The sequence below is a fragment of the Pinus tabuliformis genome, chromosome 9 (assembly GCF_031772625.1).
Source record: "Pinus tabuliformis cultivar Carrire ecotype Pingquan chromosome 9, CPIR1, whole genome shotgun sequence".
Classification (NCBI taxonomy): Eukaryota; Viridiplantae; Streptophyta; class Pinopsida; order Pinales; family Pinaceae; genus Pinus; species Pinus tabuliformis.
In genome coordinates, this window is record NC_142307.1 from 339,894,143 (window position 1) to 339,918,288 (window position 24,146).

Here is a 24,146-nt window from a genome sequence, read left to right on the forward strand (position 1 = left end):
AAAAAATTGGTGACCATACTAGGGATAAATCATTGTTCCAAGCAGCTTATCCACATCCTAGGACACTCTAGTAGACTTTACTTTCCTTCATTGATCTTGTTTCAACCTTTCTGAAGTGTTTTTGGTCAAAATTTGCACTAAAATGCCTATTCTAGGAATGTGCTGTAACCAGAGCACCCTTGGTTAGGGGACAGTGCTCTGCAAATCACCCTTGGCTTAGGGACAGTGCTCTGCAATGTACTGTCTCCCATTCAAGGCTGTGCAGTGTTATGAAACTAGCTCACAAAAAGACAGAAAAGATAGATAAACACCTTAGAATTCAACCACTTCGGGGGGGAAACCTCCTTTACATTACATAAATGAACAATTCTTGGATGATACAAATGAAAATACCTCCTTTCTATATATAAGATTCTAAGGGGTCATACTATAATCAAAGTCAACATAATAATAATAATTTAAGGGCATAATAATAACAATAGTGGGCTTCTATGAGGCACAATAGTAACAATATGGGCACTACATGGGTACATCAATATAATAAGGGGGTTGTACTAATAACAATACGAGGTTACAGTAGTAGTATAGGGGCCTAAAATGCCCTTGTCCTTCAAAAAGTGTTGTCCTCAACGCTTGATTAGTTCTTGATGCTTCTATATAAAATTCTTGTCCTCCCATGTGGAATCTTCAGCGGGTAAATTCTTCCACTTGATGAGGTACTCTGAAATTGATCGATTTCGTAGCTATCGGGTTCTTGTTTCTGTGACTGCTCTAGGTTCCAATATGATTTTTCCTTCCTCTTCAATTCCTAGCAATATTATTTGAATTGGGATATTTTGCAACTTTTGAATAAGTGGCCATACTTCTTCATCCTTCTTCCATTCATCCCTTGCTTCATTTATCCAATTTGGTTGGATAATAGAAATGGTGCACAACAATGCTTCCACATCCTTATCCTTTCTTGAGAGTGCATTTGCCACCACATTTTGCTTCCCTTTCTTGTAGATGATTTCAAAGTCATAACCCAACATCTTTTTGACCCACTTTTGTTGCTCTTCATAGGATAATCTTTGTTCTAAAAAGTATTTAAGGCTATCATGATCTGTTTTTACCTTGAAGTGTCTTCCCATTAGGTAGGGTCGCCATTTCTTAAGTGCATGCAGTATTGCCAACATTTCCTTCTCATAAATAGCTTTGTGTAAAAACTTTCCCTTGATTGGACGACTTTCGAAAGCAATGGGTCTTTCATCTTGCATTAAAACAGCACCAATTCCATTTCCTGAAGCATCACATTCCACAATAAAGGTTTTTGTGAAGTCCGGTGTAGTTAAGACCGGTGCTTGGCACATTGCCTCTTTAAGATGTTTGAATGCCTTTATTTCTTTTGGAGTCCATGAAAATGCATCTTTCTTCAATAATGTTGTTAGAGGTGCTAATACTCTCCAATAATTCTTAACAAACCTGCAATAATACCCTGTCAACTCGAGAAATCCTTGTAGATTCTTTATGGGTGTGGGAATTTTCCATTCCTTAATGGCTTTAATTTTGCTAGGGTGTACCTTAACTCCTTCATGAGATACAATATGACCCAGATATTCCACCTCTTGTACTCCAAAGAAACATTTGGATCCTTTTTCATATAATTGTTTTTCCTCCAATAGTTGTAGCACCTTGTCAACGCGTTCAATATGATCCTTCCAAGACTTGCTGTAGATTAGTATAACATCAAAAAATACTAACACAAATTTTCTAAGGAAGGGTTTGAAAATGGAATTCATCAAACCTTGAAATGTTGAAGGTGCATTGGTAAGGCCAAAAGGCATGACAAAAAATTCATAGTGACCCTCATGAGTTCTAAATGTTGTTTTCGGAATGTCTTTAGTCTTCATTCTGATTTGATGATATCCTGAACAAAGATCCAACTTGGCGAAGTAACTTGATCCATGCAATTCATCCAGTAATTCATCAATGACAGGAATGGGAAAATTGTCTTTAATAGTGAGATTGTTGAGCTCCCTATAATCTAGACACATGGGACATGATCCATCCTTCTTGTGCACCAACACTACTGGAGTAGAGAAAGAACTTTGACTAGGTTGAATTATACCAGCGTCTAGCATTTTTGTAACCATACATTCAATTTCACTCTTTTGGGCATAGGGATATCTATACGGCTTGATGTTTGGAGGAACACTTCCTGGAATCAGATGAATAGCATGATCATGATCACGAATAGGTGGGAGACCTTTGGGAGTCTCAAATACCTTGGAATGCTAGTCCAAGACTTTTCAGAGATCTGGGGAAATATATGATTTCGTTGTGGAAACATCTAGCAAGCATAATTGTGCAATTACACCTCTTTGTTCATTTTTTAGAAGCTTTGTCATACCGTTAGAGCTGATCATATTTCCTGGTTTCCCTACAATACCCCTTAATTCAACTTCCTTTGCTTCCGCAGAAAATTTCATGAAAAGTTCTTGAAAATTAAAAGCTATTGTACCCAAGGATTGTAGCCATTGGAATCCTAGTACAACATCAGCACCTCCCATTGGAATGGAAAACATTGGGCTAGTCAATACATATTCTCCCATGGATATCTTGATATTATGGCACTTTCCAAAGCAATTTCTTGTTCCTCCATTTGCAACCATCACTTGACACTCTGGTGCTAGATATAGAAAGAAATTCAATTCTTTTGCTATCTTACAATGAATAAAATTGTGGGTACTTCCTGAATCAATCAACACTATTACCTTTTTATTCTTGATTTGTCCTTCTATCTTGATGGTTTGAGGAGTGCTAATTCCAACCAATGCATTACAAGATATGGTCGGATTCATTTCTTCTTTATCTGTGCTTTTTTCTTGGACTATATCCTCCTCTTTTGACATTTCTTGCTCCTTTTCTTCTTCCTCTTCACAATCTATGTAGAATAATTTCTTCTCAGCACACTTATGACCTTTAGTGTATTTGCTATCACAACTGTAACAAAGCCCTTTTGCTCCTTTTTCCTCCAATTGTTGTGGTGTCAACCTTATAGGTTGTGGAAGGCTAGGGGAAAAAACACTTCCATATTTACAGTTGTGAGTGGTATGCTTCTTGGTTGCCATAATTTTGCTTTCCATTTTTCTTGCTAACCTGAATGCCTTCTCTAATGAATTAGGTTCCCAAAGGCAAACATCATGTTGGATATTATCCTTTAAATTCCATATGAACACATCAATCCTATGCTCCTCTGGAATATTTTTTACCCTTATGTTCAAATTTTGGAACTCCTAAATGTGCTCCATTATTGAACCCTTTTATTTGAGACTTATCAAATGGCTAAAAAAAATGTTGCTTTTTGTATTCTCATAATGTGCTGTCAATTCTTCCATAAAAATTACCCAAGTGATAATTTGTTTATGAGAGCAAAGCCATTGATACCATACAAAATGATTTGGTTCCAAATATAAAGTTGAAATACGTATCTTTTTTGTGTTTTGCACATGATTGAGATCGAAAAATTGCTCCATCTGTAATATCCATGTTGCGGGATCCTTGCCATCAAACTTCCTCATATCGATTTTTGGAATATGGTGGGTATTCGATCCAACATTACAGTCTATGAAATCATGATCAACATTTATTTTGTTCTCATCATGAGTTTCCTTTACTACCCTTTCGCCATTAGTAAGCATTTTTTGTAGAAACTTTGTCAAATCTGTCTTCAAATCTGTCTTCAAATCTTCCATGCCTGTCTTCAAATCTGTCTTCAAATCTATCTTCAAATCGTCCATCTTAGCTTCCACATCATTCATCTTAGCTTCTATGCCTTTCTTTAAACAATCCATCATAGCATCTACACCTTTCTTTAAACCATACATCTTAGCTTCTACATCTTTCTTTAAACCATCCATCTTAGATTCTATTACTTTTTTTGCAATTGACACTTGTTGCACTTGGTCTTGTAATTTTGATATATCATGTTGCTTTTCTTCCTCTTCTTCATGAGTCATGCTAGAGCTTTCAGGTTTCTTACTAGTTGTTTGCATTTTCTTTCCTTAGGGCATCAATTACCAATTGTAATTCTTTACTATGCCCTTTGAATTCCTTGAATCTAATTTTTCAAACCAAGTTTATGCAAAAACTAAAAAAAAAAACTTCACACCTTTTTCACTTTGTAGGAGCTTGATATTGAATCTGATGTATCTCTGTAATTTCAGATCCTCCAGTTCTGAAATTGTGACCTTTAGTAGCCCTCTGCGTCCTCTTTCCAATGCCACCAGTCTGATCCAAATTGGATTCTCCACGGAAGAGTTATGCCAAATCTCCCACAGTGACCTGATTATAGACTAGTTCGGTAGAGTGAACTTGTATGACATGCCACGTGTCACTATTTCGACCTTTGGCTCTGAAAAATATATACAAGAAACTACAGTCCGTCCTCTTTCTGTACCTTGTTATGAAATTTCAATCCGATGCTCAAAGAGAAAGTTATGACGATTTTACCCAGGTCACCTATTTGGAATGTAATTAAGGAGTTTGCAAAAATACCAACTTCCTCAGATCATATCTCCACAAATATAGCGTGAAAATATCTAAAATTCGGACCCGAGGTTCAGTACGGTTTCGTCTCAAATGGATTTTTTTCGCATCTGAAACTTCGCAGAGAAAAAGTTATAGTGAAAATTCCACGATGACCTATTTGGAGCAGCGAAACCCTATAATCCAAAGCTCTAATACCAAATGTTATGAAACCATCTCATAAAAAGATAGAAAAGATAGATAAACGCCTTAGAATTCAGCCTCTTAGAGGGGAAACCTCCTTTACATTACATAAATGAACAATTCTTGGATGATACAAATGAAAATACCACCTTTCTATATATAGGAGTCTAAGGGGTCATAATATAGTTAGAGACGACATAACAATAATAATGTAAGGGCATAATAATAACAATAGTGGGCTTCTATGTGGCACAATAGTAACAATATTGGCACTACATGGGTACATCAATATAATAAGGGGGTTGTACTAATAACAATACGGGGTTACACTAGTAGTATAGGGGCCTAACATGCAGATCCTCCTTAAGCCAAAAATTCTACCTTTGGCTTGATTTTTTCCAAATTTCCTTCTGAAGTGGTTTTCTAAAAGATCAATGATTGTCATGTCTCTAAAATAAAGATTGTATATCCTTTTCTAACCCTAATTTGACTTGATTTAATAATGTTTCTTAAATTATTTCTTTGTCATTATCGATTCATCGTCAAAGTTAGATTATAGTCAATTAATCTTTGTTCAAAAGAAAGTGTCGTAAAATTATTCTTTTCCTTCGAAACAAGAACTGTCATAAAGTCTTCGTTCTTGTAAAAAGATTGATTGATTGTATGTGCATTAGTTTCCTTTTGTTCGTTTCAACATTAAAGGAATCGAAAAGAAAAACTTGCATTGTGCATATCGTAGTTTGTGAATACTTGATAGGAATAGTTAGGCAAATTGCATTACATGTGCTATTTTCTCTTTGTCAAAGATATGATTTCTCTATCCCTTTCTTGCTAAGGTTTTCATTGTTCAACTTGAATGAAAAGAATGTTTATTATAATAGTTGAATTCTAGGAATTGCAAACATACATCACGTAGTGAGCCTTGAAAGGAAAATTCTAAAGAAGATCAACTTAAAATTCATCTGAATTAACCTAATGGAGCATTGTCACCTAACACAAAACATTTAGAGGTTCTAGGCTATAGATGTATTCCAACATCGTAAAACATAGCAGCTGCTACTAACCGGTCTGCGATACATCTCAAGTGTGATAACTCATTCCACATACATGAGTATATCATAGCTCATCCACGTATCTTTGGGTGTATAGGGTAGTGTTATAGTACGTAAAGTATATGGGTCTATAGCAATAATAACTTCACATAAAAACTACTCGTGCCAGTTGTATAATAAGGATGTCTCATCGATAGGTTCAATTTTTAATGAGCTTGATAGGAGTCTAAAAATGAATGAAAGAAACTACTCTGGAAATCTAGACAGAGGGATTACCAAACTAATCGCAAAATTGCGGAATACTTTTTACGGTATGGCAATCAATCTTCCTGAATGTTGTGTTCAGTGCAGTGCGACCGATATGGTGGTAGACACGACTTCCTATGGATAAAGGATATAGCCTATTGTGGTCTCCCAATATATAGTTGACGATAAGTGGGACCACAAGTCTGTACTGGCACTTTTCATCTCAAAGAGGAGGAATCACCCAACCAAAAATGAAAGTGATAGTTAACAGGCTTTACGACGCTGGAATACTTCTCTAGCCTAGACTTCTAAATGTTGTGCGTTAGTTTCCACAGCATTTTTATGTTCATTGAATTTATTTTACGGTTGATATTTCTTAAGAAAATTTCCTTTCAAGTTCACCGTGTGATGTAGATATATAATTCCAAAAATTTAATTTCAGATGATAAACAATCATTTAATATTCTTTTTGCAATGAAAATCTTAGATACTAAAGAAAGAGAGATGATATTCTTTCAACATAGAGCAAAGAGCACACACTAGATGCACTGTGCTAAATCAAACCAACAAGCAGTCTAAATGCAAATGCACGTGTGTGTATTTGTTTTCTGCTTTCTTAATGTTTGAATGACATAAATAATGCTGAGTACAAATCTGAATTATCTTTTCAAAGCAACAGTACTAACAAATTTCTCTACATAAACGAAAGGAAGATAATGACAACACTTTGTGACTTTGAATTGAAAACTGCTTTCGAAACTTGAAAAACTACTAATTCAAATCAAATAAAAGAGTAACTGTATAATCGACCATCAAGAATGATAGGATTCTTTTCTTTGACTAAAAACAACACTTGCGATACTTCCAAATCAAAAGACGATAGTTTGATTACGCTACTTTTTGTAAAAGAGAACTATAAATGGTGCACAATACATAAAAACATTCACAATTCTTTGTACTATGGAGGCGGAATCATGCAAAGGAAGGGAGTTTCAACAGTGGTATATTGATCACAGACAACAAAACTCCTGAATAAAGCTGAAGAGAGTGAACAAAGAAACCAAAATTTCACCTCCTGTGTGCAGTAGGTGCACTGCATCGCACTTTCCCTATGTTGTAGGTGCGCTGATCAGATAAGACCTCTTCTGATTCCAGATTCCCAAGAGGAGAAAGTGTGATGGTCCAGAGATGAGACTTCAACTTGGTTCTTGGTCACAGTTTGCAACTTAGTTGAGGGATTTAGGCCGAGCTAATGATAGTCAGTAAATAGAAATCACAGGGGCTGATCTAACGAGGTTACTAGAGCCACCACTAGGGCAATTAGGATGTTTGCAAATTGATTGTTCAGTTTATAATCAAAACCCGGAGATAGACTGAAGCAGCATTGATCTACTTTGCACTTGCATAGCAAATGCAGTTCGAAGGCTAGTTGGCTTAACTTCAGGCTCCATCTGTAAGTTTATAACGCAAATAAGTATAAACAAGCAAACAAGCTATTCGCTCCCCAGTAGAGTCACCATTTTGTTATCGGGAAATCTAGTGTCTATGTAGAGTTGCTAGTCCCACTAAGACAAGTAGCTATCTTATAAACAAATAGATTAAAGTTACTTTTGTTTTCCTTTATGAGAAGTAGATAGGAGAGGATCAAAGAATACCAACCTAAATCTTTCGCTCGGTTCTTTGCTTATTCCTTCTCCTCACCTGACAGGTCTTTGCCGCTTCTCCCTTGACCACTCCACTTCAAAGAGTACCTGTAAAGTCAAAGCAGCATAATACCTTCAAAGCGCAGAGATCTACAATCATAAGCAATATAGGACCAGATATATATTGACCACACAAATGCATATACTATCAGACATACAAGAATGTGGAGGAAAACTTGAATAGCTTTATTGATGTAAAGATTAGAAGAGTGGATTACAACCCATTGATCTGACCCAGCATCATCCTCCCAGCATGAAAGCCCTTCTTCACCTCATGAAAAGCTTAGATCACCCAACACTATGATATTCCACTAGGAAACCAACAACACTTCCTTACAAGATACAATATTCCAGCCTCTGGAAAGAGAAAAACCAATGCTGATTCGTTATTGCTATAGAACCCTTTCCATATTTGTTTAGTTGTATTTCTAGGTCTTCAATTTGTCTCTTCAATCTCTTGTTTGTAGCTCTTAGCTTAGCATTAATCTTCCTTACAAATCTGGCTTCTTTGGTTGCAAGAGTAGTCTAGGTAAACTATTGAGATTCACTATTTACTATTTCTGGTTCGGACACCTTTCCAGCTTCCCAGAGAGCCTTCATCCTTTTGAAATTTGTCCTTTTAGCATCATGCTCTCTTACTCTTACTCTTAGTCTAGAAATTTCATTGTTGGCAGCTTTTAAACTTTCTTCCATAACCTCATAACTAGCTTTTCTTGTCTGAATGGCAAGAACTGTGCTTTTGTCACCTTCAAGTCTTGGAGACAGAATGTCAATCAACTCTTCTTGAACAACATATGTTTCTTCTATTCTCCCCAGCTCAATATTGGGCTCTTGCATCTTCTTGGATTGCCTGGTTAAGGGTTTTCTAGGTTTGAAAACAAATGCTGTGACATCATCTTCAAATTCCAATTTCTTGGAGGGTTTCATTTTCTTTGACTTTCCTTGATCATATTTTATCACATCTGCCTACACCAAAGGTGATTTTGCAATATCAATGGCTTTTAAAATATCATTTAAATCACCCTTTAAGATGGAACCTTCTCCCGAGATCTGCCTACACCAAAGCTGATTTTGCAATATCAATGGCTTTTAAAATATCATTTAAATCAGCCTTTAAGATGGAACCTTCTCCCGAGATTATTGTTTTACCTTTCTCCTTTGCAATTTGACTTCTAGTCAATCTCTTTTGAACTGGTTTGCTAGTTGACTGTTCTTGTGTCATTCCCTTAACCTCAGGAATCTTTTCCTTTGTATATTTAGGAGTTTCAAGGATGACTACTAGTGCTTTTCTTACTTGTTATTTCACCTGCTTCCTAGGTTTCAACTTAACATACATTTTTGCCTTGGACAGTACAAACTTGCTGGTTTCTGCTGATGGAGTTCCTTTAACCCTAGGGCTGTCTACACCTTGCTTTTCTACCCAAAGTCACATAAAAACAAAAATCAATTGTAATTTATCTGCCATCTTAGCTACACTTTGAAATAAGAAGTAAGGCAAATCTAGAGAAATCATACCAGTAAAATGTAACAGGAGTTTAAAATGATATGAATAAACCTTTTGATATCTGCCTTCATAGGTGAAATAATGTTGAATGTTGAAGAGAAAGTTGGTATAGTTGTTCTTGATGTAGTCTTTGGGAACTGCCTTGGTTAAGTCGGTTTCTAAAAACTCTGGCTTTAGGAACACCTTACATGGTTCCATGTCGAATCTAAAGTTTTTGAACCATGTCTCTTGCCCCCTAGGAATTTCTGTCACCAACGCTATGACCTCTGGGGAAATTTTCAAGTTCAGCATTCCGACCTTTGTGCTAGAGCCAGTGAAATGTAGTGCAAACTCCTTTGTCACCTAAGTATGTCCTCCCTGCAATTTCTTACAAAACTTCCAGCATCCTGCTTTCTTGAAGGCTTCTACAACTGCTTTGTCTCTGATCAAGACCTCAGTGCTTTCAAGCTCTGTTCTCAAGCAATGACCAGACCTGTGACGTTTCTTCTCCTCTGTCATCTTCCCTTCTGAATTCCTGTAACAAAAACCAGCCTCACTTGAAATACTGTTGATCAGCCTCACTTTCCAATGGTTGTCAGCCTTGCTTGAATTATGAATGAGGAAAACCTTGGTGGAAGATTACCAAAGCTTACTGTTCAAAAACAATTTTGTTTGATGGTTTGCATGTAAACTAAAATGATGAGACTAGCCAGCCCTTTCGAATTTGAAATTATCTAACGTAATGAACCCTAAATTTGAAATGATGAGTTTGGCTGGCGGCATGTTTAAGGAGTGACTCCTAGCTGACACCTAATAATGAAAATTATAATAGAATATTAATGGATTGATGTTTGACAAGACTATTCTACGAATTCTCGCTTTTGTAGAGCGTAGGGAAAGGTGCTACGGAAACGTGGTTTCAGGGCTAATTCCAAAAATTTTCAAAATGGCTTAATCTATGAGTTTCTAAAAAGAATGTAAGACTTATGAAATGTGGAAAAAGGGATGTTAGGCTTTTATTTGGATATGAAAAATGAAAACTTTGGGACTCCTAACCTATCACCTACCCATTAAAACATAGGGTGACTTGACACTTATATAAGACCATGACTAGGAACAATGTAAACCCCTATTTTGGTGATAACACCAGGTGAATACCATGGGTCAACACCATGTGCCATCTTATTTTTATTAATACTAATATTAGGGTTAATAATGTTTTCTTGCATGGTATTAATAATAATTTGGCCCATGGTATTTGGCCCATCTGCTTCACCTAAATATAAGGCATTTTTTTAGTGTTCTTAAATATAAGGTGACATATGGAGTAAATATAAAAAAATATTTTATTTATTTACCATACCTTTCATTTATTTACACCCTTACATGTTGTAAATATAAGGTGACTTATGGAGTAAATATAAAAAGAGGTTTTATTTATTTACCATACATCTAGTTTATTTATATTTTTATTAATTTACCATACCTCTTTTATAAACATGGTATTTGGCCCATAGGATTCACTTAAATAAAACCTCCTTTTTTAGCCTTCTTAAATCCAAAGAGGGTTATGGACTAAATATAAAAAGAGGTTTTATTTATTTACCATACCTCTAGTTTAGTTATATTTTTATTTATTTACACCCTTCTGTGTTTGTAAATATAAGGTGACTTATGGAGTAAATATAAAAAAAATGTTTTATTTATTTACCATACCTATCATTTATTTATATTTTTATTAATTTACCATACATATTTTATAAATATGGTAAATGGCCCATAGGGTTCACTTAAATAAAACCTCTTTTTTAGCCTTCTTAAATAGAAAGAAGGTTATGGACTAAATATAAAAAGAGGTTTTATTTATTTACCATACCTCTAATTTATTTATATTTTTATTTATTTACCATACCTTTGGAGTAAGTATCAAACGAGGTTTTATTTATTTACCATACCTCTAGTTTATTTATATTTTTATTTATTGCGACCAAATACAACCTCCCCAACCACAAAATGGGCGATTACAAATGAATTTAACATTGCAAAGCAGAAAATCGGGCGATTGTAATGGATTACAACCTCCCAAACCAAGCGAATCAGGTCAAATGAGTCTTATCATAGTTTATCTCCCCCTTTTGTTTTGGGCTAAAATGAAAAAAAAAATATTTTTAAAATAAAAGTTGGACTAAATATATGAAATGGGTGTTTTATAAATAAATTTCCCCTCTAAAATGAAAAAACCCTTAAATTTCTCCCTTGGGCTAAAATTTTCCCCTAAAATTTACCATGCTTGGGAAAAATAGAAAAAAGGGTAAACCACTTTATGCTAGCAGGTCGCCCTTGAACATGACACTTTCACTTCATCACTATGACTACTTGGGTTTGGTTATCAGCTTGATGGTTATCATACAATTGGTCTATCATACCATCCATCACTTTGTTTTGGGTCAATGCTACCAATTCATTTCAGTTTCACTGACATGTTCAAGAGAAGTCATTCAGTTAAAATTCATCCTTTTCAATACCATAAACCTTCATTGTCATGACCGCCATTCCTGAACCTTGTGTCTCCAGTCAAATTTTGTCTCCAAAATCATTACACTCGTTTCATGTCATTGATGCGGGATACATCAAGGCCCTCTTGTGACAAGTCGCTTCTTTTCGACATCAACGCATTATTCAAGAAGTTGACTTAGAAACACTGTTCCAGTACCTTGAGCCTTTCATACATCAATGGCAAGTTTCTCACTTCCAGTGATAGGTTGACATCACTGGCCTTCGACCGAAAGACTTTGTATGGTGCTCGACACCAAAACATTTATTCAAACCATGCTGAATGTACTACAATACCTTGAGGGTCATTATCATTATCGGTGATTTCTCTCGCGTCTGTTAATGGATGACATCATTGGTTGGTAATCAAATGGTGTCTTCCCATGTTCGACTTCAGATCACATATTCACATGGTTAGACTTGTACTTGAGTGAATGATTTAATGAGATAGAAAACCCCGGATCTAGTTTCATCCATCTGGGCTGCGATTTCAAGAAATGTACCAAATCATCTGTAAAATGACCTTACACTGATGGTCATCCATTCATGGGTCTATATCTGTAGACGACTGTCTATGTACATGTAATGAGAGTTTATATGTTGAGCATGGGTATGCCTTCCCTCTACAATTCATGAAAAATCAAAATATCATGATATATGCATTGTAATTGATGCAGGTGACCTTCCACTTCGAAACCTCCTCATCACATCATAAAGAATTTCATTTGACATTTAAATTTTTCAGCTTCATGCTTTAGGGGGCAGTTGTTACAAATCCATTTGGGCATATCACTGCCATCATCCAGATCAGTGTTTCAGGGCTCATCAAACCCTAATTCCAGTTGCTACATGCCCTAAACAAGTCAACCTTTTGAATGCCTCCTTCCCAAACAATTTCATGACTTGAAGACATCCTGAAATGATCTCTAAAGGGACCAATGCAGGTAGGCCCATGTAAGGTTGCGCTGCAGAGCAGTTAAGTCCATGCTAGGTTGTTCTGCAGAGCACTTAGGCCCTCTTTGACCCACGCTCAGCTAGATTGAGCAAAATTCACATAGGATTTGGGGAATACTCTTATCTCTTGGAGTCTTCTAGAATTTTCCCTCAGTTATCAAGTCCTATGAGCTCGAAAATGGATGAGGAATGAGTTAAGATGAATCCTATCCTCTCATCCCTTCCTCCATGGAACTAATTCTAAGTATGGAAGGCCATTTAATACCCCCATTTATGACATAACCTCCTCCATCTTCCTATAAATTGAGCACTCATCTAAGTGATCAAGGGCTGGACTTTGATGAATTGTAAGGAGATAATGTTGCTATGAGAATTGACTTTGAGACAAGTATTGTTATGCTGCCAGAGTGTCATGCTTTTGATGTGATGTGGATGGGATCAAAGCTGGAGGAGTGACTTCGAATCAGACTTCATGGTTGTAATTCTTCCTTCTATTCAATAAAGTATTTGAACCTTTTTCCATATGCTTATCTTGTTATATGATGCTTATATGTGTGAATGTATCTGATTCCATTTACTTGTAATCAATAGATATTTTGCTTTGATGGGTTCTTTGTCTTATTTTGATGTTTACAGGTACTTCTCAAGCATGTTAAGTAGGGGAAGGAGCGACGGGACCAATACAAAGGAGAAAAGAGGAAAGTGAAACTACAATTAGATATTCTCATCCTCTTTGTCTTATCTATTTCTTATAGGAAAAGGCTAAATTGCTTTAAACTATTGTTCTAGAAATGGCTACTTATCTAGGGAATTAGTATTTATCCATAGATACCAAATTCTTCGTAACAGAGTGGACTGCTCCATCAGAAGTTGTGCATGTGCTTTTTTTTCTATGTTCCTAGCTGAGTTGGGACTGATCCCTTTCAACCTGGAACTCACCTTCACTCTCTTCCCCTCATAGTGAAAGAACCATTGATGCAAGTAAACTTACACTCACTAGGCACATGAACCTCACTTCTCGAAGACAAAGCGAACCACTCTTCTGTGCTGACAAGAAAGAGTTGAGGCAAATCCTTAAGACAGTGGCAACTGAGCCATCATACTCGATGAGACTCCCATACCAAATGGTGTGAGGTCTAGTTGGGACTTCATACCGGGGTGATCACTTGAATGTTGACGGGTCCAACACTGTCAACAGTTCTGGTGCTAGAAGGAGGGAAGCCAGTTGTACATGGCTGAAATTCCCCTAGCACTCACTCACAACCCCTCTCTCACGACTCTACAGTTGGTTACTCCTCACCTCCAAGAATTGAATGTGAAATTTCATATCAACACCTTCGCACCATCCATCCCATTGCTTTCCAGTTCGAAAAAGCAACTAGAATGATCCCAGACATACAATACCTTCCACACACATCTAGGAAGCCAAAGGCCACTCCCATATGAGTGGTTATATCATTGGTGGAAGAAGTAGTCCTTGCTACTCTTGACGGTCTGGAAGAAGCTATAATTAGACAAAGAGGAACCTCCAATATTATTTGAAGGTGAAAAAGGCACTCTTGTGGTATTGGGATCAAACTCTAGTATAGGAGAGGGAGGGGATGGTAGTGAAGGAAGTGGAGGTGGAGATGAACAAACAGACTCAGACCTGGAACCATGAGATTAAGACAGAGAAGAAGGATATGAAGAGGATGAAGAAGATGAAGAGATGGCTAACCCAAATTTTTAATGGATGACTCAGGGATCATTGGCTCTCCTGGATGTTCTGCACACGATGCTAAAGTTAGTGAAGAGAATGAACATCAAGCTTAACCCTGATAGTGTGGTGAAGGTATAAGACCACTTAGACAACTTCTACCTATAGCTGCAGCCCCTTGAGGTACATTTTGATGACATAGCATGTAAATTGTTTCCATGTACCTTGAATGGACGGGAAACTGCTTAGTATTACAACCTTCCACCCAAATCAATACAGAACTGGGGTTCTTTCATACATATGTTCCTTGAAATTTTTGTTGATGACAAGACTGCAACCATGTTACTCAAAGAAATGGGAAGCCTCAATATGGAGGAAAAAGAGAAAGTGAAAGATTTCAATCAAAGGTTTATAGATATCTTGAACAAGTTTGCAGCAGAAACCAAACCTCGTGACTCCATCATTGTCGACTATTACACATCTGGTCTACCATCCACCATTGTGTAGTTCGTCAAGCTAGCTACGAAGCCAACATTGTTAGAAAGCTGCAAAGACACTATTACTGTTGAGAAGGACTTGTGCACCATTAGAGTAATCAAGGATAACGAATAAAAAAAAGACTCCAAGGATGCGAGAAGAAAGCCCCAAGCAATGACGAGAAAGGGTAGAGACAAGGAAGAAACTAATATTGAGACCCTCACTCGCGTTGTTAAGAACTTGACCACTAAAATTTCCTAACTCAAGGAACAGAAGACGAACATATTCACGAACAGTCATCCACCTGGATAGAGATAGGCACGCCGTTCATCAACCAACTCATCAAGCAACAGCTAGTTCAACTCGAGATTTGTGCAGAATCCTATGTTACAACTCGATCAATTCGCTGATACTAAGTAATGTTCCTTCCATGAATAATTGCATCTTGAGAACTCTTGTTTAGATTGGAAGCAAGTTGTTACCTCTATCTATACAAATAACTCGATGCAGATGGTGACGTACAAGAGCAACTGGAAGACACTAATGATAACGAAGGGGTTGTACCTGATGAGGTACCAAGTTCATGTGGTGAATGCATATCAGTGCTCGCAAATAGTCTCGAAGACGAACACCGAGAAGTAGCCCCCAAAGAAAAGTGATCGATAAAATATTAGGAGTAAAGGGGCTCCCCTAACACTTGAGGAGATGCAAGAGAAAGTGAGACGGTTGATAAAGAAGGTTGATCCACCACCTTCCTCAAAGAAACAAACACAAAGCAAGTCCAAAAGATAATGGCAGATAAGAACACATCCATGAGCAGCAAGTTGCAAAACAGTTTGCGAGACAGCACGAGCATCCATTCCACCCCAGACACCTCGATGATTCTACCACCTCTAGATTACAACATAGTCGATGACATGAAGAAAAGTCAAGTGAACATCCATTTATTCAAGTTAGCCAAAGTTTAGAGCCAGCGCGATATCCTGCTGCACGCGTTGGGACAAACAGAAACTGATAGCGCCACCTCTACCAGCAAGGGAGCATGCACACCTCTCGAATCACTATCCATTGTGCTCAATACACTCCAGATGGAAGAAGAAAACTCAGGTTGCCCCCCATTCCTACTTTCATTTGAAGTTTTCAACTACAATGTCCACAACTGTCTGGTTGATTCTGGCATGACAACCAATGTCATGTCGCTCTCCATTGCTAAGAAGATTAATGCAAAATGGAGCGAAACATTGGCAAGAATCATCCAACTTGATAGAAAATCGGTACCATCCATTGGTGAACTATGAGACGTGATCATCTGACTATCCCATGACAGTCAAGTCCACTAGTGCATCAAAATAATTGTTGTGGACATACTGGAAGCATATGGTCTACTGCTCAGTAGAGACTAGTCTAGCAAGCTAGATGGGTCCTTTGCTACATACTAGTCTCACCTATGGCTTATGTACAATTTCAAATGCAACCAAATCCGGGTGTTATTCGAGAGGTATATGAAACAAAATGTCACTCCTCTAAATGGTGAGAGTGAACCATTGGCCTTCATAGAACTCATGTTTGGCAACTACTTCCTAGAAAAGACATTGGTGTGTTATCTTACCAGGCCAACCCCAACCGCATAAGATAAGCAGTTAGGACTCCTTCCTCTCCCAACTGATGGTAATGAAACTTGTATAGTTTCTTTTTCTGTTAGTAGTAGTAGTAGCAGCAAGGGTAGTAGCAGTAGTACCATCACGCCAAATGGTCCATGTATAGACAAGTTGCGTACCATGAGTCTTGATAAATCAGGAACACATGATGACTCAAGTACTGAGTGCATCTTAATCATCCAAAATAATGAACAATGCATGATTTCAAGCTTTTTGAAGTTCAGAGTCACAGAAACGGATGTTGAAGCACTCATGCTGAACACAAGGAGAACCAACACTATGAATGAACATATCAACTTGGGAATCCACTATGATCTAAAGATGGATAATCTTGGTACAATTTTCAAACTATAGTAGTGACCAATCATTGACTACTTGATCAAACAGTACCAAGATGGGCTTACGTGAGTAGACGATGACGTAAGTACCCACTAAATGCGAATAATCCAACATGAGATTCCAGGTAAAGGAAAAGACAAGCCATTACAACAAAGAATAGGTAACACATATATGTTGTTTGCACTCCCTTTACTGAATAAATTGACTAATATTTTAAGTGGTTGGATTACTTACAAAGTTTGTCATCACACTTGGTGTTCTGATTTAAATCCTACACATAAGAAATATAGGAAGATCCGCTCATGCGTTGACTTCAGAAACTTGAACCATTCCTAAAGTAAAAACAACTACCCCATGCCATCATCTGAGCCCATGTTGCACATAGTACCTGAAACAATGGTGTTGTCCTCACTTGAAGGTATTTTGGAATGCCACCAGGTTCCAGTAGCGGAGCCCAGTGGACTGACACTTGTCCACAAGAAACTTGGCTCACACACCTATCATTTGTAATCACTTGGTGGGAGGATTGAAAATCTTCCTATCAAAGGCCAAGTCTTCAAACATTAGTTCAGCAGTTCAGGCCACCACTGTGCCTTGTACATAGTCTACTTGCTACTTGTTGTTTCATTTGTTTTTTTTGCTTATTATCTTTGCTTTTGCTTTGTTTGATTCTGCTTACATTTTTTTTTTCGCGTGCATTTTTGTTTGTTTGATATATTACTATTTTTGCTTATGGAAATAAGTGTTTTCAAATACAACATTTTGGCTTTTGAATAGAGTATGTGGCTGAAATTTGAAGAGACTTGTGACACTGTAGCACTTGGCTAGTCTTGTGTCCTTTTTCTCTATGCTTGGTTACAACCTTTGGCTGATGAAGTCATGACAAAAAATACGAATCGTCTGTAAGGGAAGTTTTGGTCAAACCATGAACCTGTGTCCACACTGGTAAACCCCATGCCTATACTAAACCTTTTGCTCTGTGTGTTAAAGTTAATCCTATTAGTAGAAACAGAGAAGGGGAAAAATCTAAACGAGCAAACCTATGTCAGAGGTATTACATGCTTCTCTAAAGGAACAACCTCTTCTACTCTCTATAAGTCAGGATACCTCTTCCACCTAAAAAATAAATAAGTTCATATGCATAGTTATCTAAAATAATACAAAGGCAAAAGAAGAGAAAGTCTTCCTGCACAGAGAGGTGAAGCATGGAACTCCATTGGGGTGTACTGACCAGGCTCGCTGGTAGTGGAGAAATGTGTGTGTTCCTACGTGACTCCACTGGGGTATTTTCTAGGCTTATTGGCAGTGGAGAAATGCAGGAGATGAAAACTTATACTCTGAAAATATTCAACTCACAAGCTAAACTAGCCTTCACAGATTCGAAACACTGAGATCTAAGCTGAAATTTTGATTGTGTTTAATTGAGTTGGAAAAGGGTGAACCATGTATGTCCATGGTGTAAGTGGGGAAACTGAAGTAACAGGTAGAATGATTAAACACTCCTCGAAGGACTAAGGCCCTGTGCTAGCAATGAACTGAAACAGAGAGGCTGGAGTTCTACTAGCGTGTCGCCAAGTGTTGTAGCGGCTAAAACTACCCTCCAAAATTTTAGCATGCACCAATTTCGGAGCCTCCCTTGAAGAGTTTCGCTTGATGACTGCACACACTCGGGCTCACTCCGTGAGCTCGTATGGGTATTTTCATTTGTCTTTCTTGTCTATTGCACTCAAGTCTTTGCATGTTGATGTCTAAGTCATGCTTGCAACCATGTTTTGGTTATGCTCAAAGTCTTTGCTTGATATGTGTTTGTTATGTTTTCCATGAAAGCATCTATCACACTCACACACAGAGTCACATCCACTGTCGCACAAGCATTGTTTCAATTGTGAATGATCAATCATGAGTGTCTCACTTGTAGCTCGCACCGTCGGTCAGTCATGTTGAACATGTGTCTGGATGGTTTGGTCATTTTGTCGTCAAGTCATGCGAGTGTGTGCTTGTATGATCACTTACACATCATTAGACTATTCACACACTTAGTCATTTGTTTTGCAGTTCTGATGACCAGACTCCTCACTGATAGCCAGACCATCACCCTACTTTCGACCTGATCAACTTTCAACCAGAATAGCGCAGAAATACCAATCTAGTTCTATCAAGTTGCATTGCCGACAAGAAGCTCAAGTAGCAATCATGTCTGCCACCTAAATAGCCAACCAGTTACTCATCTCAGAAATTACATAGTTCTCATGAGCAAGTCTCCTGTTACCCATCAGTTAGCTCAGCTCATAAATTGCACAGAGATGATCAGCAGGCCGTCCTCCTTGCCTTAGTGCATTTTTCAAGCCAGCAGCCCCCAACATCTAACTGGCAGTTCCCTCCGAGAATTGAACAGATCTGGCTACCAGTGACCCTAGCAGCCAACTGGTAGTTCCCTTTGGGAATTGCGTATATCTGGTTACTAGTCTCCTAGGCAGTTCCCCAGAAAAACTGCACAATCCCTGCCTACTGACCCCTCATGCAACCCAACTTGTTCCTCTAGAAATTTGCACAAATTTGGTTGTCTAACCCTTACTGACCACTCATTCCAAAAAATGCGTAGAGCATGCCTACTTTGCCTTCCAGCAATTAGAACTATCCCTCCCAAAATTTGCGCAATCTCGCCTCCCAGTTGAGCTAGACTTTGCAGTCAATCACTGTCAACTCAGATTGTTCGTCTCCATCCTTCAGTAACTCTTGTGGAATTTCCATCTGTAGTTGCCCAAAGCCATCATCCTGCATCACAACCCTGTTGCGTTTCGCGGTCACCCACATCCAAATGATCATTTGTCATGGTAGACTAGAAGGTTTTGGATTTGATATCATCTCGTCATGAGTGACTGCAGGTACAGGTACACCAACAAACATGTCAAGATCACGAACATGATGAACAAAGGGAGTACATGTAGATGGATAGGTTCACCAATGGGCAAACAAACAAAGCATGTGAAGCAAGCAAACGAACGAAGCATGAAAAGCGGACAAACACGACGAACATGCACCTTCGCGAACAAGTGAAATTGTCAAGACTTCCAACAGGAAAGCAAGGAACAACATGCTAGAGCTTCATCAAGCGAACCAAGGACCATGGAAGACTCTACACACTTTGCCAAGCGAAGGTGAAGCTATGATAAACCATGAAGACATCCATCACTTAGCAGCATTATAGCTCGATATGCACTCGAGTAGCAACATGAATGTACTAACATTGTCTTGTCAAGTCATGTCGAGTCAATTCATGAGTCATGTTGCCCACATCTCCACTATGGACTTATTGTCAATCAATGTGATGTAACGTGGAATTCCAAGAGACCCACTTGTTGAGCATAGACTCATGTAGTTCAGAATTCATGGAACTTGAACAATTATGAGGGTACTCGAACAAGCATAAGGGTCAGTTTCACCCTTGGCTATAAATACCCACCTCATTTGTAAATGAAAGGACTTTTCACCTCAGCTCCTCCCACATAGCCAAGATATTTTGTAGTATTTTCTTTGACGAGTAAGTAGTGGCTCCAATGCCCCACCAATGGGGTTAGTGATGTATGGTGTAACAACGTGTATTGTATTTGTTGCAATACTAATCTTTAACAATTGTAATGCATGTTGCTTTAACCATGTGTTTTGCATTTGAACTGATTCATTTTTTGTAATGTATCATCTATTAATGGAAATTTGTTGTATATGTTGTTAATGTTGTCCCATTCATGTCTACTGGTGGGCTCCAGTATTGCATCAATGATGCTGCAACTCTTGGGACTCCCTTCTTTACTTTTATCAACCCGGTAGTTCATAACAAACTTGGAAGCGATGGTGTTGTATGCACAAGTACTAGCTCTTGCCGCAGGCTGTCACTTGATCAGCTGGCACAAGTCCGCTAGGAGCTTAAGCCAACTTCTATGAGCTCTTAGAAGAAGCTTTTAACTATGATGGATGAAAGCTAACTCAAAGGAGGCTAATCTACTTGCAGAAAGAAGCTGAAAGCTGAAAGGAAATGCAAACCCTAGCAAACCTTAGTTTTACCGACTAACCCTACTGTTATAGGAATTTTTGGGCACTGCAACCCCAATCACATATGTCCATAAACCAAGGGATTCCTAGTCCCTAAAAGTGTTGTTTCATGCCCTAAAGGAACAAGGTCAGCTGATTACATCATCTCCCAAAAGTTCTCCACAGAAAACTGCTCAGAACTGGTCAAAACTGAACCATACAAGTTGCTCAGTGCTAAGGGTGCGATGCATCTCACCTGCAAAGTGTAAAAGGTGTGATGCATACTGGAAAGCCCTTCTGTAGGGTGCGATGGGTGAGAATGGACAAATGGCAGAGATAGTTTGCGAGGTGGATGATCTGGAATCTTCCAGAAACTTCTCCTATGACACTTGCCTCTCTGAATTCGCAGGGATGAGTAAGAGATCATCAATCTCCAAGTGGAATCAAGAACTGTTAGAGAGAAGACACTAATCAAAATCCCAGAAGCTGACTCACCTCCCTGCAATCATCTATATATGGATCCCTCATCCTAGAGATCCAGAGGCTAGAATTTTGTATCTTGTAAGGAAGTGTTGTTGGTTTCCTAGTGGAATATCATAGTGTTGGGTGATCTAAGCTTTTCATGAGGTGAAGAAGGGCATTCATGCTGGGAGGATGATGCTGAGTCAGATCAATGGGTTGTAATCCTCTCTTCTAATCTTTACATCAATAAAGCTATTCAAGTTTTCCTCCACATTCTTGTTTGTCTGATAGTATATGCATTTGTGTGGTCAATATATATCTGGTCCTATATTGCTTATGATTGTAGATCTCTGCGCTTTGAAGGTATTATGCTGCTTTGACTTTACAGGTACTCTTTGAAGTGGAGTGGTCAAGGGAGAAGCGGCAAAGACCTGTCAGGTGAGGAGAAGGAATAAGAAAAGAACCGAGCGAAAGATCAAGGTTGGTATTCTTTGATCCTCTCCTATCTACTTCTCATAAAGGAAAATGAAAGTAACTTTAATCTGTTTGTTTATAAGATAGCTACTTGTCTTAGTGGGACTAGCAACTCTACATAGACACTAGATTTCCCGATAACAAAATGGTGACTCTACTGGGGAGCGAATAGCTTTTTTGCCTATTTATACATGTTTGCGTTATAAACTTACAGATGGAGCCTGAAGTTAAGCCAACTAGCCTTCGAACTGCATTTGCTATGCAAGTGCAAAGTAGATCAATGCTGCTTCAGTCTATCTCCAGGTTTTGTTTATAAACTGAACAATCAATTTGCAAACATCCTAATTGCCCTAGTGGTGGCTCTAGTAACCTCGTTAGATCAGCCCCTGTGATTTCTATTTACTGACTATCATTAGCTTGGCCTAAATCCCTCAACTAAGTTGCAAACTGTGACCAAGAACCAAGTTGGAGTCTCATCTCTGGACCATCACACTTTCTCCTCTTGGGAATCTGGATGCATTTCACCTCCTGTGTGCAGTAGGTGCACTGCATTGCACTTTCCCTATGTTGTAGGTGCGCTGATCAGATAAGACCTCTTCTGATTCCAGATTTTGGTTTCTTTGTTCACTCTCTTCAGCTTTATTCAGGAGTTTTGTTGTCTGTGATCAATATACCACTGTTGAAACTCCCTTCCTTTGCATGATTCCACCTCCATAGTACAAAGAATTGTGAATGTTTTTATGTATTGTGCACCATTTACAGTTCTCTTTTACAAAAAGTAGCGTAATCAAACTATCGTCTTTTGATTTGGAAGTATCGCAAGTGTTGTTTTTAGTCAAAGAAAAGAATCCTATCATTCTTGATGGTAGATTATACAGTTACTCTTGTATTTGATTTGAATTAGTAGTTTTTCAAGTTTCGAAAGCAGTTTTCAATTCAAATTTGCAAAGTGTTGTCATTATCTTCCTTTCGTTTATGTAGAGAAATTTGTTAGTACTGTTGCTTTGAAAAGATAATTCAGATTTGTACTCAGCATTATTTATGTCATTCAAACATTAAGAAAGCGGAAAACAAATACACACATGTGCATTTGCATTTAGACTGCTTGTTGGTTTGATTTAGGACAGTGCATCTAGTGTGTGCTCTCTGCTCTATGTTGAAAGAATATCATCTTTCTTTCTTTAGTATCTAGGATTTTCATTGCAAAAAGAAGATTAAATGATTGTTTATCATCTTAAATTAAATTTTTGGAATTATATATCTACAACACACGGTGAACCTGAAAGGAAATTTTCTTAAGAAATATCAACTGTAAAATAAATTCAATGAACATAAAAATGCTGTGGAACCTAACGCACAACATTTACAAGTCTAGGCTAGAGACGTATTCTAGCGTCGTAAAGCCTGTTAACTATCACTTTCATTTTTGGTTGGGTGATTCCTCCTCTTTGAGATGAAAAGTGCCAGTATAGACTTGTAGTCCCACTTATCGTCAAGTATATATTGGGAGACCACAATAGGCTATATCCTTTATCCATAGGAAGCCGTGTCTGCCACCATATCGGTCGCAATGCACTGAACACAACATTCAGGAAGATAGATTGCCATACCGTAAAAAGTATTCTGCAATTTTGCGATTGGTTTGGTAATCCCTCTATCTAGATTTCCAGAGTAGTCTCTTTCATTCCTTTTTAGACTCCTTAAAGTAAAAGGTCCATCTGAGCACATGTCACTTCAAGCTCATTAAAAATTGAAGGCGACTAGAGTCATATTTTATTTTTTCTCAACTCTTAAAAATTGAAAAAGTTGTGTCAAAGCGTCTAAAATTTATTTTAATCGGAATAACGTCACTGTTCCCTCATTGGTCTTAGGTTGAGAAAATGGAGTCCACCAACCAAAGATTTCCCCTTGGAGGAAATCCTGGTCCTTTCTCCTCTTGGGGAGATGTTGGTGCACCTCATATGGCCACATTGTCACTTCCAGGATTGATGATTGGCTTGCCAATATGGCTCTTGTCGACCTCCATCGTTCAAAATACCGTCATTCCTAAACAATCAAGTCAACAACTAGATGATACTAGAGTTACCCCCCAACCTTCTACTTCATTCGTTTCTCCCTCTCCTCCTTCCTCTTCGCTTGATGAAGCTGGTAAAGCAAACAATCAAGTAAGTAAGAAGGAGAAGAAGGGGAAGGAGAAGAAGGAAAAGAAAAAGAAGGAGCCAAAGGCAAAAAGGGGTAACCATGCATCATCTAGCGAAAATCCACACACGGCACTGTCCAGACCTAAATCTCCATGTGTCGTTTGCAAAG